This window comes from Myripristis murdjan, chromosome 5, assembly GCF_902150065.1.
Source record: "Myripristis murdjan chromosome 5, fMyrMur1.1, whole genome shotgun sequence".
In the NCBI taxonomy this organism is placed as follows: domain Eukaryota; kingdom Metazoa; phylum Chordata; class Actinopteri; order Holocentriformes; family Holocentridae; genus Myripristis; species Myripristis murdjan.
The window spans coordinates 23,446,176-23,462,639 of record NC_043984.1 but is presented as its reverse complement, the minus strand read 5'-3'; the positions used below and the strand labels follow the sequence as shown (position 1 = coordinate 23,462,639).

General features: G+C 40.6%; 1 protein-coding gene and 1 non-coding gene across 2 annotated transcripts in view; one reads left to right on the top strand and one right to left on the bottom strand.

Annotated features, from left to right (window-relative positions):
• Nucleotides 1-105: 105 nt before the first annotated feature.
• Nucleotides 106-177, bottom strand: trnaq-uug (transfer RNA glutamine (anticodon UUG)). The gene has a single exon. It is a non-coding gene; the product is annotated as a tRNA-Gln (tRNA).
• A 7,868-nt stretch (nt 178-8,045) lies between these two features.
• Nucleotides 8,046-16,464, top strand: part of LOC115359123 (vitamin D3 receptor B) — a 31,841-nt gene continuing 23,422 nt past the window's right edge. The window contains exons 1-2 of the mRNA XM_030051464.1: nt 8,046-8,534; nt 8,830-8,906. The gene's annotated coding sequence lies outside the window, so the exon portion shown is untranslated. The remainder of the gene's footprint in view (nt 8,535-8,829; nt 8,907-16,464) is intronic.

The following is a 16,464-nucleotide window of genomic DNA, read 5'->3' as shown; positions in this document are numbered from 1 at the left end:
TTTCTTAACACACGTTTAAAGATGATTCCCAATCCACTCCATACACGGGCCAATTACACTTAAATAGGCATGTATTGTAACACCTAATTCTAGATCAAAAGGACGAGGTCCCACCGAGATTTGAACTCGGATCGCTGGATTCAAAGTCCAGAGTGCTAACCATTACACCATGGGACCTTTCTGCGAACTAAGGGGAGAAAGACAGATATATGTAGCTAGCGGATACCAACTTAACACATACTACTACAAAAAAAATGTGCTACCTTTTCAGCTTTCGCACAGAACTATAGAATATCTGCTTTCATATTTTATCAAAAAAAGAACATATTAAGGACGTAAGAATGCTTAAGAGGTAAAACTTCTCCGTGGCTACGACATAACTTGCTAGCTCCAGTTAGCTAGAGCTAGCTAGCTCTACTACGCTAGCACCACACCGTAGTAGCGGGTGCTTTCTTTTCCCCGGAGATGATGCAAACTCGTTCATTGTATGGTGATAACAAGCGGTTTCATGCGATGAAATAAGAGCTATTAACACACACATCCGTCCGTACATACAGTCGACCACGCTTGCCTAAGCTACAAGGGCGACTTTATAGCAGCGCGCCGTGTGTCAAGTAAACAAAATGAAGGCTGCGGGAAGCGGGACGGTCAGGTCGGTCAATCCTTCTCATTGCCAGAGTCTTCCCGTTGTGGCCTCTCAAAATAAAAGCTTGATTTTCAAAATAATCCGCTTTCTGCAATTTTTTTTTTTTTTTTTTTTTTATCCTAAATCTTTTTATTCTGGATACGATACTGTTTTACTGTGGCATTATTTAAAGAAACCTGATGATGATTGATTAATGGCAAATTCCTCTGTTTAAAGGGAAATATGACCAGGGGTTAGGAACAGCTGAACCAAACACTAAAGAATACAGGCCAAATATTCAACAGTAGCACCTAATTATATACTATTCATGCAAAGGCAATAAAACTCAAACTAGAACTGATGAAATGACTGTGGTCACATTTTCTAATCTACCCTGCTGAATTGTGGTAAATATGAATTTATAGAATATTGTATCCAATAATTCCCAACCATGAGGATCATGCAAGCTTCATCTAACGATAATGCAATACAATTTTACCTTGGAACAGGCTACCAGTTTAGCACTTGCAGCCTCCAAAGAGGTGAGAATAAATGTTACACCCGCAAACAGAGACTGAGTAAGCAGTCTTTGCCTGAACAAATTAGGAAAGCTGAAGTAAAACATGAGACTGAAAACATTATAAGGTGGTGACCCTGCTAATTAATCACTTCTGCTGGAAACAACATGAAAGGGAAACTGTCCAGTTTTGGTTTGAAGGAAACTAACTAGCTTAAATAAGAAATCCACAGCAGCCACTGCTTGGCCCTGTATTGTAAATCAGATTGCTTACCAGTAAAGGAACTTTTCTGAGGTTGTAAACAGCACAAATGACCATTAAGATTGAGTCATGGATCTGGTCCTTTTCATGATCAGAGAAGCTGGAGCCAAGTGTGAGAGCCATGCATTTGTTATGTGTTAGCTGTGGTGAGTTAATCTGAAGAAGGTGCAAATCAGAGGCGATAAGAATGCTCATTGCTGATGGCTGGTGTGTACTAATCTAAGGCACTAAAAACCACATATAGGCCTAATTCAAATCTGGACAGGAAAACTGAATACATAACATTTTCCTGCGCTAAACAGTTACAGTCCAGGTGCCCTTGAGCACGCCACTTAACCCCACTTCCTTTAGTGGAGTAGCTCAGTGGCCACGAGTAGAGGATTGGTTGCAGTGGTATAAGTGTGCATAGCTATAGGAAAGTGAAGCAGGATGCACCTTCAAAAGGTCATGTACAGTACAGCGTGTTCATCATAAGTCTTCCTTGGATAAATAACGGTTTAAACATGTTATTTCTACACTTTACAGTTCACTAAGTGTTCTGTGAGGACTGTAATCAGAGCATGAAGATGATTCAGAAGTGCCTGGACCACAACAAATTACACAAATGTTTCACCATCCCCACAAACAGGGTGACCAGATCTCCAAAAGTTCTCATCAGCAATGAAGATGTTGCATGTAAAGCTTCTGACTCGTTATTAACAATTTAAAAGAAGTGCTAAATAATGTAAATGATAAGTAGGCCCAAGCATGCACCGCATTTTTTTCTCACTATTACATAAGATACTAGTAAATGTCATAACCATAAATAAATGTCATAAAGAACCGCAGTTTAATGGTAAAACATTTGATTTAGTGTAAAAAGAAGAGAGATTATGGGAAATAATAAATTATGTCATTAATAACCTAAACTGTAAATGTAAAAGATGATAACTTCTTTATCAGAGTGCTGAATGGTTGGAGGACTCAACAATAACAATGTTATACTTACTTGCATTGAAATCATTATTATGCAAGTGCACTAGCACTTTTTAAATGCTTGGTTGGTACAGGCTACATGTTACTGGTGTGAGTAAAACTACTGTATGCAGACTTTAAAAACTGCACCTGTAACGTGTGTTAGTGCAATATCATGCAGAATACTACAATATACTGTGTACCAGAGTTACCAAAGTATGATACTACACAGTGTGTGATTCTCATAAGTACTGCCACACATATTGTAAAAAGCATTATGTGCATGAAACTCAACCAACCAATCAACAAACCAAAATACAATGCCAAGCTCTTACAAATTTGCTCATCAGCACCTAGTGATATATTAATTAATTAATAATATTATCACCTCTGCATGTGTGTTCCTATAGATTCACATTTTGGTCCTTACTTTCCCCTCACTGCTAGGGAAAGGTTAGGGCTCAGCTTTGCATATGCAGCTGGCATCTAGACTCATTCACTTGATGGTAAAAACTTTTTCTGCAAAACACTCATTTGGAAAACGCTCAGCTCATTGCAAAGCAGGCCTAATGGATTCAAGGCTCATTCCCAGCGAAGGTAGTAGCTCATATTATAGCGCTAATAATATGCTCACACATTACAAGGGAGTCTACAAACCAGCTGCCAGAGCAGTCGATGTTAGGCTGAGAGTCTTGGCTTTGTTCAGTCCTGTCTGATGTTGTTGTAGAGCAGGAACCTGTGTATAACAATGGATGATAGATGACAAGTGATTGTGTTGTCCCTCATTCTTCCACAAGACGGAACTAGTGGGCCTTTAATAAGTCATGCTAGTCCCAGGTTATTCAAAACCTAATAATCTCGCTGTTGGAGAGTCTCCAGGGTAAAACTACCAAATAGCAGTCTGGGGCTTTTTATGATCTTTGGTTTCTGTTAATCAGAAAGCACAGACAGTCTCATGGTATCATCAAGCTTGAGAAGTGGATTATGTTAGGAGGAAAGCACGGGCAAATGTATGACTCTTTATAGAAAAGGCCTTTTAATTTTGTGCATTAGGTAGTCGTAGAACTGTGTGAGTCCAGGAACACCTTCCACCCCCTATAGGCCATCTTCAGAGGAATTATGAAAAGAAAAATAACCTTTGGTCTCTTAAGTAAATATTTGAAGAAGTTAAAGGAATTCCAACAATGCTGAAGATTTGCTGCAGAGCAAAACTTTGAGGGCAGGAAAGAGAGATCTGCTTGGTTTAGTGAAAATTCCCAAGCTTGGGCAGTATTAGAGCTTATTAGGAGAAGAAGATGAAGACTTCATTGTGTCATATAGTGGGTGACAGCTATGTCCAGTGATTAGTTTGCCATTCTGCTATGAGAAAGAAATGTGAAGATAAACTTCATTACTGCACTGATTATTCTACTGACTTATTTTAAAGGCTCACAGATACTACATTGAATGTGTGGTGTTATGTTAGTTTTCACACAAATGATGCCACACCTATTCCACTGAAATATTACTAAATGTCATGTCATCCCTCTTGTTGTTTAAGTTTTCAAAAACAAAGTTGAAACATGGTCAAGCACAAAAGAGCAAAGGAAATTGACAATGCAAATGTTACTATTCTCAGGTTTTTACGCGGTCTGAGGTTAAGGATAAAATTTAAGTGTCATATTCTTCTGGTCTACCAAAAACAGACAGACAGATGCAAAACTAATTATTTATAGTTATTGTTGTTGAGATTCACTTGAATTTACATGATGTGGTTCAGAATTTTCTGTGTGTGAGTGTGTGTATGTGTGTGTGTGTGTGTGTGTTTGTGTGTGTATTTATGGGGGAGGTTGTGTCCCTAAATCCCCTGAGGAACCTTTACTTTGAAATCCTAGAAATGGCAACAGCTGCACTACATTGGCTCTGAGAAATTGAGCTAGTTCATATTCATTGCTGACTGAATGTCTGAATTTAGAACTTATTTCCTCTCTGTTTTGCTTTTTGGCGCTTGATACACTTGAAACTGTCGGTGTGCTACTTCACAACACATGACAGTTTTGTTCTCTGTTTCTGTGATCCACTTGCACTCTGATGGCTGGTTTCATGTCTGTGAACCGACTAGTGTTACTATTTATTGCCTTACGATTGCGTAAATATTTTTTAAAGAATCTGGCAATACTCACGCCTGCACTACCTTGTGTAATTTCAGACTGTGCACACCAACCTACTTCAGGGGGCATAAATTAGGTATTTGCTCTATAATATTGTTTATTTCATCTTATTCTATTGTGTATAACAATTTCACATTGTGCTGGATCAAAATACTACATGAAACTTGATATGCCTCTAATGTTGCAGCCATATTATATGCCACAATGCTTAAATGTGCATCAAATATAATTACAAACGTGTAGACTGGTGTCTAGTCCTCAGCACTGTATGTCTTACACTGTGCCTTTACACTGTATATACTGTATAAGGTGTGGTTGTCCCTGTGCCTTGTATCACTGTGTGCTTTGTTACTGTGTAAGTATTTGATGTCTCTGCATGAATGCACAAAGACTAATTCCTGTGCTTTTAGGAGATAAAAGTGCCTCTGCTTTATTATTTCCACTCTCCCAGTTTCCAATGCGCATGCCTGGCCACTGGGTGAGAGTTGGAGCATTTGAGGACACAAAATGGCCAGGCCAGGATACATGTCTGTCGTGCGTGCTACGGAGCCAAATAAATCCCCATTAACAGAACGGCTTGATCCAGTGCTGGTGCCAGGCTTGGAGACAGCCCAAGCCACAGGACAAGGATCAACTGAGTATGAACTTGACACCCACAAACTTTACTACCAGCAACTACACATGAATCAACAGTCAATAGATTAATGACACATTTCTCTGAACACACATTTAGAAAGAAAAACAATCCTGGACAAATCTTTATGTGGTGCAAGACAATAAACTTTGTGCATGCACACTGGATTTTGTGGCAGTCTACCACCCTAATTTTGGAAGTCTCCAGCCACACTTTGGGTACAAAGTGTATGAGTATTGAATGTGAAATAAAAGAAATATTTTGGTGATGTTTGTTGTGAAAATGCCCCTCCTTTTGGAAGCATGGCAGAACTAGCAAGGGAGAGGAGAGGAGAACAGCAGTGTACAACACAGCCCTGGCATTGTGCTGACGACTCGATCAATGCAGGGGATAAGTGGAGAGCTGATGAGACTGCAAAATACCAGATATGCATTTGATAAACAGAACAAGGTACTAACAGATTGGATAGGAGATAGAGAATGTCAAGTTTAGTGTCTCTCTGTTAGAAAAATAACCAAGTAAGAGTGATCAGCATTAACAGTTATTACATTATTTATATGGAATGGCATTGTTAAAATGCCTCACCAATGAGGGAATGGGCACTTTCGGCAAGTGATTCTGCGATATTACTGTATAATAAGCGCTTGACATGTAACATGAATGAAACATGCAAAGACAAGATCAGCATTTTCTTTTCAAACATATTGTTCTTGGTGTGGCATACTTGCTCTCTGTAGGAGTTAAAAAGGACTTTAGCTGGAGGAGGATGTATGGGACCGGATGGGGCCCTCCTCTTCCCTGCCCCCTTCATTTATGTCGCCTGTGTTTACATTACAGACCAGGGACGGTTTTTGCTATGGGCAATGTGGGCAACCGCCCAGGGCGCAATCTACTTGGGGGCGCACAAGCGCCGTCCAAAAAAAAAAAAAAAAAAAAAAAAAAAAAAGTGCGTCCGCAAAAAAAAAAAAAAAATCGTTTCTAGACTAATATCGCTCATTTCCATGTCAAGTTGGTGCAGTGGACGCTAAGGCGCCCCTACTATCACGTCAACTTACTGCTGAGAGTCATGTATACAGGTCGTGTGTGTCAGAAGAAAAGGCAAGGGGGAGGGGGGCGCGGGGGATCAACTTGCGACTGCAGAGGCTGTGCGCAGGTTGTGAGTCTCAGGAAAAGCAAAGGGGAGGGGGGCGGGGGATAGACTAACCTCTGATATGAAAGATCCCAGGCCAAACAACACAAACTGCTGCTTCCAAATAAATTGTATTTCATTCATAAAATTAATATAGATCCCTTATAGCTACATGTAATTTATTGGGTTATGTGAAAATGCCAAACAACAACAACAACAACAAAAAGTCAATGGAGTATCATGGACAAAAGGCCAAAAAAAAAACATCAGGTGCCCAGTTCAGAAAGAGAAGGAGAGAAGAAGAGGAGAAACGTTCAAAAGATAAAGGTATGCAAGTCTCTATGCGTGACGTTAATTGTGCATGTAATGAAACAGTAGCCTATACCCTATTTATTAGCCTCTTGCTAATATGTTGCCACTTAGCCACAGAAGTTTTTTTTTTTTTTTTTTTTTTTTTTTTGGTTTTTAGTTTTGCTGAACTAGCAACTATTAGAATTTTAGGCATCGTGTCATGGAATTAATTTCACCCATAGGCTAGTTTGTGTTTGCAACACAACAAGTGCAAGTTCACATTGGCCTGTTAGTCTGTGGATTTGGTAAACAATACGTCCTGACTGTGGAATTTTTAATTTTTTTTGCTATACGTGGGTCTGTGGTAACCTAAATAACTTCCTATACACTGACATGACATTTTGTAAGCTATATGTGATATAGCTTTATGAGTAATTTCTAGTGTGTTATTCTTAGTTAATAAGATGTTAACAAATGATAGGCCTGATGTGGTGGGGGTGGGGGACGGTTCGCCCAGGGCGCAAAACTAGCCAGGACCGCCTCTGTTACAGACACACCTCTAACCTTCACCCTCGCCCCCTCCTCTAGCTCCATTAAAACACACACAAATACACACCTATCTCAGCCACATACGAGAGCTACTGTATGCATTTATTGGGGAACAAATAACATAACAACAACGATAATACGATAATAATAATAGTAATAATAGTAATAATAATAATAATAGGTGCAAAATAATCTGTAAGAAATATACTGGAAAATTACAACGACTATAGAAACTACTCATTCATTCCGACCGCCTCATGTGTAGTTTAATCTATTTCTAGCTTGGCCATCTCATGCATCGCAAATGTATGGCAACATCGCCATGCAGCGGCATTGCTGCCTAGCCTACCACTGTACTGCAGCGTAGACACACCCCTCAAATACACACGCCTCGCTGCACACGTTTGCAAAGTGTCAAAGAAATTACAAAACAAAAGCCGTCAAATGAAAAATGTCACCACTGACACATTTCAAGATAATGGGCTGTATGGTATCGACGGTGATGGCATTCATGTCATATAGACTCAAAGCATGCGGCAGCACAACAAAGGGACAGCCCGGTGCTACAGAAAATGCGGCCGAACCGGCGCGAAAATGATGATTTTCCAACACCAGCCCATCCGCTATAGCACCACAATGGAAGTGTGAATGTAACCACCGCGCTTGTTTCCGTGGATCAGAGATCGGAGGGAAACAATGTTGCTTTAAACCTCACGCGGTCAAAGTTGTTTACCTCTTCGTTACCTCTGACGTCACGACACACCCCTGTTTGGGGGGAGGTGGGGGAGCGGCTCCACATGTTACGAGCACTAGACCTGACCAAGCAGAGCCAGGCTGGGCTGAAATGTCACCAACCACAACACGGGAGACACGCCGAGCCCACCTTTGATTGGTTATCGGAGGGGCTGAGGGGAAAATCCCTCTTTCCCGTAGAGGTCCTGGGTGGGCGGGGCATAACAAAAAAGTAATGGCCATCTATTTAGGTTCTAAAGAAGGGGAGATATTTGTCGTCGGTCTACCGCAGATGTATTAATTTTCTTTTAGTTCATGCTTGCGTTTGTCCCGCGGTGATACCTCGCCGCGTTTCAGCCCCTGTTTTTTGTTGTATTTCCGTCGCCCGCGGCCTGAAAACGGTTAATAAGGTGGCTGAACTTGATACCGCGTTTTAGGGTTAACCAGCCAGCTAGCCACGCTAGCTATCAGCGCCGTGAGCCAACGTTTGGAAGGGCGTACGAGTTTGACGTTTTCTCTCAAGTGCCCTCACATTTCGGAGCTTTCTACAACGCAGACCCCTCTTCCCCTTTATCTTTAGCGATCTGCAAGTAAATATGGAGGGGAAATACTTTGTACGAGCCTGACGACGGCAACGACGACTTAAGGGATTAAGAGCAAGTCGGTCTTGATGGGGAAAAGTTGAGCTGAGGTATGAAACTCGCATGCACAGGAGGAATGCGAAAGTCGAGACTGAGTTAGTGTTTCTGCTGCTGCCGAAACAAAACATTAAATAAAACAGCGGTTAGCACGGTTAAGCCAGACGTTATATCACTGTTTACTTGTTTACCCAACTGTTAGCCGGTGTGTAGTAATTTCCACGAAATGTGTACGTTGCTGATGAAAATAGTTCAGAGTTATATAAACAGAGCAACTGCAGGTCAGGTACGAGGCTACAGGCCCCCTCAGTCACTTGCGACATGCCATTTTGTTTTTGTATTGAACAGGATTAACAACTTGGGATAAATTGGTGAAGAAAGGTTTCGAGTCTTTCCTATTGTACAAGGGCATGCGACAACCTCAGGTGAGCCATTTTTTTTTTTTTTTTGCATTAAATTCACATAACAAGCCCTCTGCTGTATTGCTATTTTGCTGTTTTTGTTTTTCTTCAGAAGGCGCTTAATTTTAGTATTGTTCATTCATATGTAAGTTGCACATCACCCTGCCTGGCTCTCATGTTGATCGATTTATATGTGATCATGTTGCCCTCTTGTGATTTAACAGCTGTTTTGTTTGTATTATTACTAGTTCAGACGAGTTTGGTTATGATTTGTTCTATATAGTTTCAATGAAAAAAAGGTAACTTGGGTGGGTAAGAGTGACAGCTATCAGTATGATGATGCATGTAACCACAACTTCAGAATGTTCAAATGCTAAAAGTTTCTTAATTAGAAATGTCAATGCTTTTACATAAAGCCTGGGTAAAGTTAAATAAACCTGATGCTGAAGTATCACATAAATCAGTGTGTCTGCCAGAACCAATGCCAAGGTCCAATTTACAGGCTATTAATGAAATTAGCATTAGAGCAGTAATTAATATCATCTACTGAGGCTATCATGTTGTTGTTTTTCATTTTAATGAGGACAGCATACAGTCACAGAAAGCAAAATTCTCCTCCATTTTATTAAGGCTATTACATGTTTGATAACCTGTAATAACATTGTATTATGTAACCTCAAATCTCTTTTAATGTGTTTATGGGCACATGAACAATACACTGATAATGTAGTGATCCTCTGCAATCAACCAAGCAGGAGTCAATAGCTCAGTGCAGACTTCAGCTCTCTTGGCGTGTAACATGCAGTTACGGTTTGCCTTTACAAGACCATGCAATATGATTATCTGAACCCAGAAAGGCTTCCAAATCACTTTAACACACATAAACACACGCACAGTTTCTTCACAAACGTTGGCAGTCAAATTTATGTCAGCTATTTTTTTTTACACCCAAAGGACTGACTTTACTGGTCTGAGGGAACTGTGCCATTGGATGATAGTGTTACCAGTAAGAAATAAAAGTGTCATCTTCCTTATGTCCAACAATTTAACATCTGCCAGGCCCTTTGTTTTTTTTTTTGTTTTTTTGTGCTGTTCAACACTTAAAAGCAAATCTGAAAAGACCAAGAACTGCTTACCAGTTCAGCAAGGGCTATGGCACTACCTTGCTTTTTAGTGAACTTATTTTTACATTTCTCACACCTTTGCATTTCCATCAGGTGGGAAACACCACAGTTGGATAGGTATATATGGGAATTTCTTTAAATTTACTTCTTTGATGTTAACTACATTCCTTTGCGCTGCTGCGTTAAATAGAATTTCTGCTCCTGGGGATCAATAAAGGTACATCTTATCGGGAACATGGAAAAAGGAGCTAGGATGTTGTTTTTGGATCAGCTGCTCTATTGACTGTTTTGGAAGAAAATAATGATTGGGATTTCCCTTCTTATTTTACTTTCTTCCTTCAACAGCATAACAACACTTAGGATAATGTAAGATCAGTACTCGCCAATGTTCTAAACTTAAATGATGTGGACATATATAACATAACTAATATTAGTCAGGCCACAACAAGAAACTTTGCTTAAATGTAGACCCTATATACTTTAGCTCTCTCACTAGTGAGTTAGATGATAGAACTAAGCCTAGACCTGCCCTTGCCACAATATGGGCCTGGTTTCTTTCTTTATTGACTGAAACAATGGCAGGTTGTTTATGGAGCTGTGCAGTGGTGATGGTACAGTCCATTAGGTCTTCTATACAGTCAGGCACCCCACCCCCTCCCCCCTTTCGTGACTACAGTAATTGGTCGCTTCCTCTCGCATGTAACCCTATAGAAAGAAAGAGGCCGCTGCACTTAACTGTATTAGCCACAGACCCACTTGCATGTACTTCCGTGTGTCCACATTATTTGGCACGTGTTCAGTTGATTTTGGGGCTATTGAAGTGTTAAGTTCCCCCTCATGTCTATGGGTCCTTGTACATATCCTGTGGTTGCTGGTCCATAAGGCAGACACTTCACAGGTAAAAATGGTTGTATGTGTATGGAGAGGAGGTCATGCACAATGAGAACAAGACCCACTATACATGATGTATAGGTGAGTTGATGTATAGCCTAGTTACTTTTTAACTTAATTTCAGCAGAAAGTTACAGGAGTGTGAACAGGTTATGTTGGAAATTTCAGTATCATTGTATACTACTTTCAAAAGTTAAGATTTTTTTAGGAATCCAAATGTCAGTCATTTCTGATATTTTGCAATTTTTTTGAGAAAGGCATTTCTAAGGAGTTTTAAGTTGAGATTATCTAACTTTGACTTTGACTGCATGCATTCACACCCACCGCACCCAAATGTCTGTTGTCTGTCCTGTCCTGTCCAGTTGTTTTTCTTTGTGGACGAGAATACTCATTCTCTGTAAAATTCTACATAGACATAAATGGGACTTTTGGTGTGTGTTTGAGTGGGCCTCTCCCTGCCTTGTCTCTTTCCCCTCTCCAGAGTCCAGCAAGGGGCCCAGCGTAAGGGGGCAGGCAGCCGTCGCTGCCTCTCTCTCTCCCCTTGCAGGCCAGCATTGGGGCCTGGGCAGGGGAGGAGAGACCATAGGGTTGGACACGGGACATGGGACCCCCCTCCCACCCCTTTCCACCCCAGTTTAGCCCATCCTGTGTGGGGCACAGGTCACCTTGTCATGTGCTATTACTGCTGCTGTAATATGCTCCCTGTGATCGCAGAAAAAAGCATGAGATAGACCCTCAGAGGCCGAGGGAGGGGAAACAAGAGAGGGAAGCAAAGGGACAGGACTGGACTAGTCCGCTCAGCCAGTTATTTAGTTGTGTTACAGACTCAGTTTGTCTGCTTTGTCGTCGTAAGGTCCAGATTCTCTCTTTTTGTCCATTGTTCTCCTTTCTCTCTCAGCTATCTCCATGTATTGTTATTTCTGTGAGGAAATCACTCAACACTAGAGAGATTGGAATTAGTCAGACTTATTCTGCCATAACTTTCACATCATCTCTCCTTTTGCCCCCCCCCAACCCCCCTGTAAACATTGCTTAATGCTCCCTCCACCCCTTACCCCCTTTTCTCCCTGCTTTATGGGCTTTGGTGTGCTTCTGTGTGTGATTCGCAAACCCAGTGTATTTCCATTGTAGCAGTTCTCTCTGCAGCCTGGGTCTTTCCAGGTCTGATTTGTTTTATGTCTCTTCTGTACTCGTAGTGACCCAGCCAGAGGTATGCAGTAAAACACATCGCCTTGTGTTTTCTCCCTTCTCTCTCCAATTCTCTCTCTCTCACTCTCTCCTTCACTCTCTCTCTCACTTTATTTCTCTCTCTCCCTCTTCCTTTTTATCTTTCTCTCACTCTCTCACCCTCTTTTTTTCCCTTTAAGAGAGAATTTTGGCAGCATGGAACGATTTCCGAGCCATTTGTGGGATTGCGTCATGTGATGTAGGAGGTGGATGCTCATTGGACCGTCAGAGAGGGCTCTTTCTCGCTCAGGCGTTCCATAGCGATCCCTCTTTTTTTCCAGTGCTGTTATAGGTCTGGATGTGATTCTGACTTTGACTCTTGTGTGTTGGGATGTGGTCTGTAAGCTCATTGCTGACATTCTTGGGACGTGATGCCAGAGTTTTTTTCCCCCTGCTTTCCCCTCTCTATCCTGCATGTCTGCATGCAGTTAAAATGATCCCTCCCTGAAATGCTGTCTGGGTCTTCCTCTTTACCCACTTCTTATCTCTTGTGCCATCCATAATCACCTTTTACTTAAATGCACAGGTTCTAATAGCACCACTTAGTCAAGGTTTGTTGGGTGGTAGGTGTGTTTTATACTCATTTGATATTGACAATCATGGAAGTCGATCTAACATCTGGGCTGTGCTCCAAACCTTTTGCACAGCCCGTGTAGCGTTTATACTTCTGTCTGTAACAGGGTACCTGATAAGGAATACCAGTGGTCACTTTGCAGTTTGGTAATGCCATACTTACGCATCAGTGCAGTTGGAAATGAAAAGGCAAATAGTAGAGGAGGAAAGGAGCCCCTTATGAGTGATACTGGAATGTTGCCACAGTCTGCCTTGGCACTCATCCCTGTAAGAAGCTCTCACAACAATTCAGGTACGCTGCATATAACGGCAGCCGGAATACACAGATTCATGGTTTACTGTATTCTCAGGAATACCCCACTAGATAGTGCAACATCAACAACATGAAGTGTTAACATTTCTCATATTAACGCTGCACAAGTCTCTGCTCCCTGTTCCACACATTCACACCATCTGTGGTGTAGACTTAATTCACATTGATTGGCATCTAATGTCAACTAATTACAAGGTGCAAATTGGAGGTATTCATTTGGGACATGGAAGTGCAGATGGTGTAGACAGTTTACACAGATTAACGTGACACCACTTAAGAGAAATAAAGAGGACAGAACAGAGACTGTGGTGGATTTTTTTTTTTTACTTCAAAGGTAAATTCCTACCAGGTTTTACTAAATAATTAATTGTGTGTATATATATATATATATATATATATACAAATGTTTTTTTTTTTTTTTTTTTTTTTTAATCTAATATAGGCAAGAGCAATAATACAGTCATTTTGGTTGAGTCATATCAGCAACAGTAGACTGGTTGTCCTGAGAGCAAACAAACTGTCAGCTGTTTAGTGGTGTGGCTTCACCAGAAGGGTGAAGCCGGTGTCTTTAAATCTGACCTGGGACTAGTACTAATGTCAAGCTCTTGATTCTGAGACACATGCATGTCATTTAGGCCATTTGAATGAATAAATCAGAGGGGGAAAGCATGAGTCACAGCACCACCGCATGCTAAGTAGCACTTGTTCTCCCGCTTCTAGTTAGTTGGTCTCGAAGGGGAAAACGGGAAACTCCCTAGCCTCTCCTCCAACTACAGCAAAGAATCGAGGTAATGTCTTGATTTTGCAGTTTTCACCACCCATTTAAAATGACAAGCCAGAGTCAGTTTTGTGGTGTAGCACATGATTATAACAGGCCTCATCTCTTGCTCATCCTAGGCCACTGCTGCCGTGTCACCCAGATTGGCGAATTCCAGTCCTCCAATTTCAGCTGCTAGTCCTTCTCCTTATGAGTTTTGATTACTCACTTGGCGTCTGGCATTTTATTTTACACGAAAGGACTATTCGGCCCAACAACATAATAACTAGCGATAATGTAATAACGTCCCATATAAAACTTAATGTAATAAAGCCAATGATGTAATAAAAATTCAATAAGGAGATAAAATCTTGAACAGTAATGTAATATCATTTTTGCCAATTTGGACAATAAGTTATTACATTATTGGCTCGTTAACAATTTTTTTGGCTGAATAATATAATGACCTCAATCAATAATGAAATAAGATTCTGAAATCTCTTCAGATAAAGGTTCAAGTGCTCATACTTTCCATCCAACATTTATAGCCCTTTTTTTCCATTGAAGGTTAAATTGTCTCCTGGTTCCCTCTTGCCAAATCATTTTGGATGTAACATGATCAGAGTCGCCTAGCCCAAGTGACTCATTTTCATGTGGTATTTTGGCTTATTTATGGTTATGGATATGTGTGCTCTTTTAACAGTACTCTAACAGTGCATACTGTACATTGAAACTGTTGTTAGAGGAGATGTGTAGAGGAGAGAGAGAGAGAGAGAGTGAGTGTGTGTGTGTGTGTGTGTGTGTGTGTGTGTGTGTGCGTGTGCATGCGTGCACGCGTTCACATGTTTAAGAGAGAGATTTTTTCCTGAATCATTACAGTTCTACCAATTCCATATGAAAATCTGTAACTTGTTAACGAATTGACTCAGTGTTTCGATATCAGCCAATGGCATGTCAGTATGATTCGAAAATAAAAAATGTCAGTGAAAGAGTGCATTTTCTGGAAACATATAACACTTCTCTGAACTTGTACTTTAAGATGAACTTTGTGTTTTATAGTACCAGGAAGAGTCATGCTCACCATTTCCTAGGCTGTCGTATCTCTGTTTTAAAACTGCAAACTAGTAATTTAATTTATGTATCTGATAGTAGTACTTCTTTAACTGCTACCTAACTAAATGCTTAGGCACAGTGAGGGGAATATGGTTGTCCTTTGCGTGGTTCACAAGAAAATCTGTTGTCAACAAATTCCGCACTTTCTAGGTCCCATAAACTTCCAGTCGTTCTCTATTAACTTAAAGGTCTTTACCCCTCTGCTAGAATACTTGAATCTTGACTGATAAACAGCAAGACCTTTGGTTAGCAGAGACACTGGTACATGTGTATAAGTGCATGCACATGTATGTAGTTATGCATTCATCTGAGCACAGCCTGATCACTACTCTAGCCTAGAATAGGAACATTAGTCAATTTCACATTATTTCATTGTTATTAAAATGAAATCCAAGTTAACCTAAATGATGACTATCGGGAAGGTTAATCAACACTTATTTTATACTTATTTCATTTTATGTGCAAAGGTGAAAAGATACTTGAAGATATTTCACATTGTTAGGACATTCTTGCTTTAAGTTAGGCTACTTCAGTATTCAGTAAAAAAAAAAAAAAAAAAAAAAAGTATGCAAGAAGCCAATAGTGTCACCATTTTTATTAATGTTATTACATTATTGGCTCAATATTTTATGAGTCATCACCTTTAGTACATTTAATTTTATCACATTATTGGCAGTTACTACATAATTGTCCTCTACAAGGGTGATTAATTTCCACAGTGAAAGGTGTAAAAACTAGAAAACCATTGCATTGTTCAGTGCAGGTGATAATTTTTTCTGTCATGCATGTTTCATCCAGAAAGAATTGCAGTCAGTTTCATTATGCTGATGGATTTTGGCCCATTCCCCCTCTAGGTCAGCCAATCAGACCGCTGTATACAAAATTGAATGACAGTCTTGACCTTTGGCCTAATGACTCATGGAGCGAGTAAGGGGGGTGTGGCTGATGTCACGTGGCAGTAAACCATTTGTGCCTCCCACCTCCACCCCATCCCATGCCCTGAACCAATGAGTTTCCTGCTCAGACAATGACCGGATTGGCCAGGCTGTGGGGGGAAAAAGTGTTTTGCATCAGACTGCATCAGAATCATACATCATGACACGCACTCCTGTCAGTCACATGTATCACACTAATGTTGCGTAACAAATATTCAAGCAACATACAGATACACACAGACAAACAGTACCCATCACCATCAACACCAGCTATTTTTTTTTTCTTTAAGGGGATAAAAGCAGGACGAACTGACAGGAAATAGTACTGTAAGTGTCTTTACTTTTGATTTTGATTCCAATATGCAAATACTAAGTTGCTTTTTTTTTCCCCCTTGATACATCTCAAGATGAAGCACTGTCAGAGATGAGACGTTTTGGTTATTTTTAGCCCGTAATTGAACTGGCTCATAGCGGCGTATTTTTAGCCGGCAGTTTAAATAACAAAAACAGGCTGTTTGTGTTGATGGCTCCTCTCTGGGCCACTGCTGTTGGTCCTGTGTGCCCGCTCTTCATGCTGGTTCCCCCTCCAGCTCTCGTATCCGCAGCAGCCAGCAGGGTACACTGGGGCTTTGTGATACAGAATGTCACT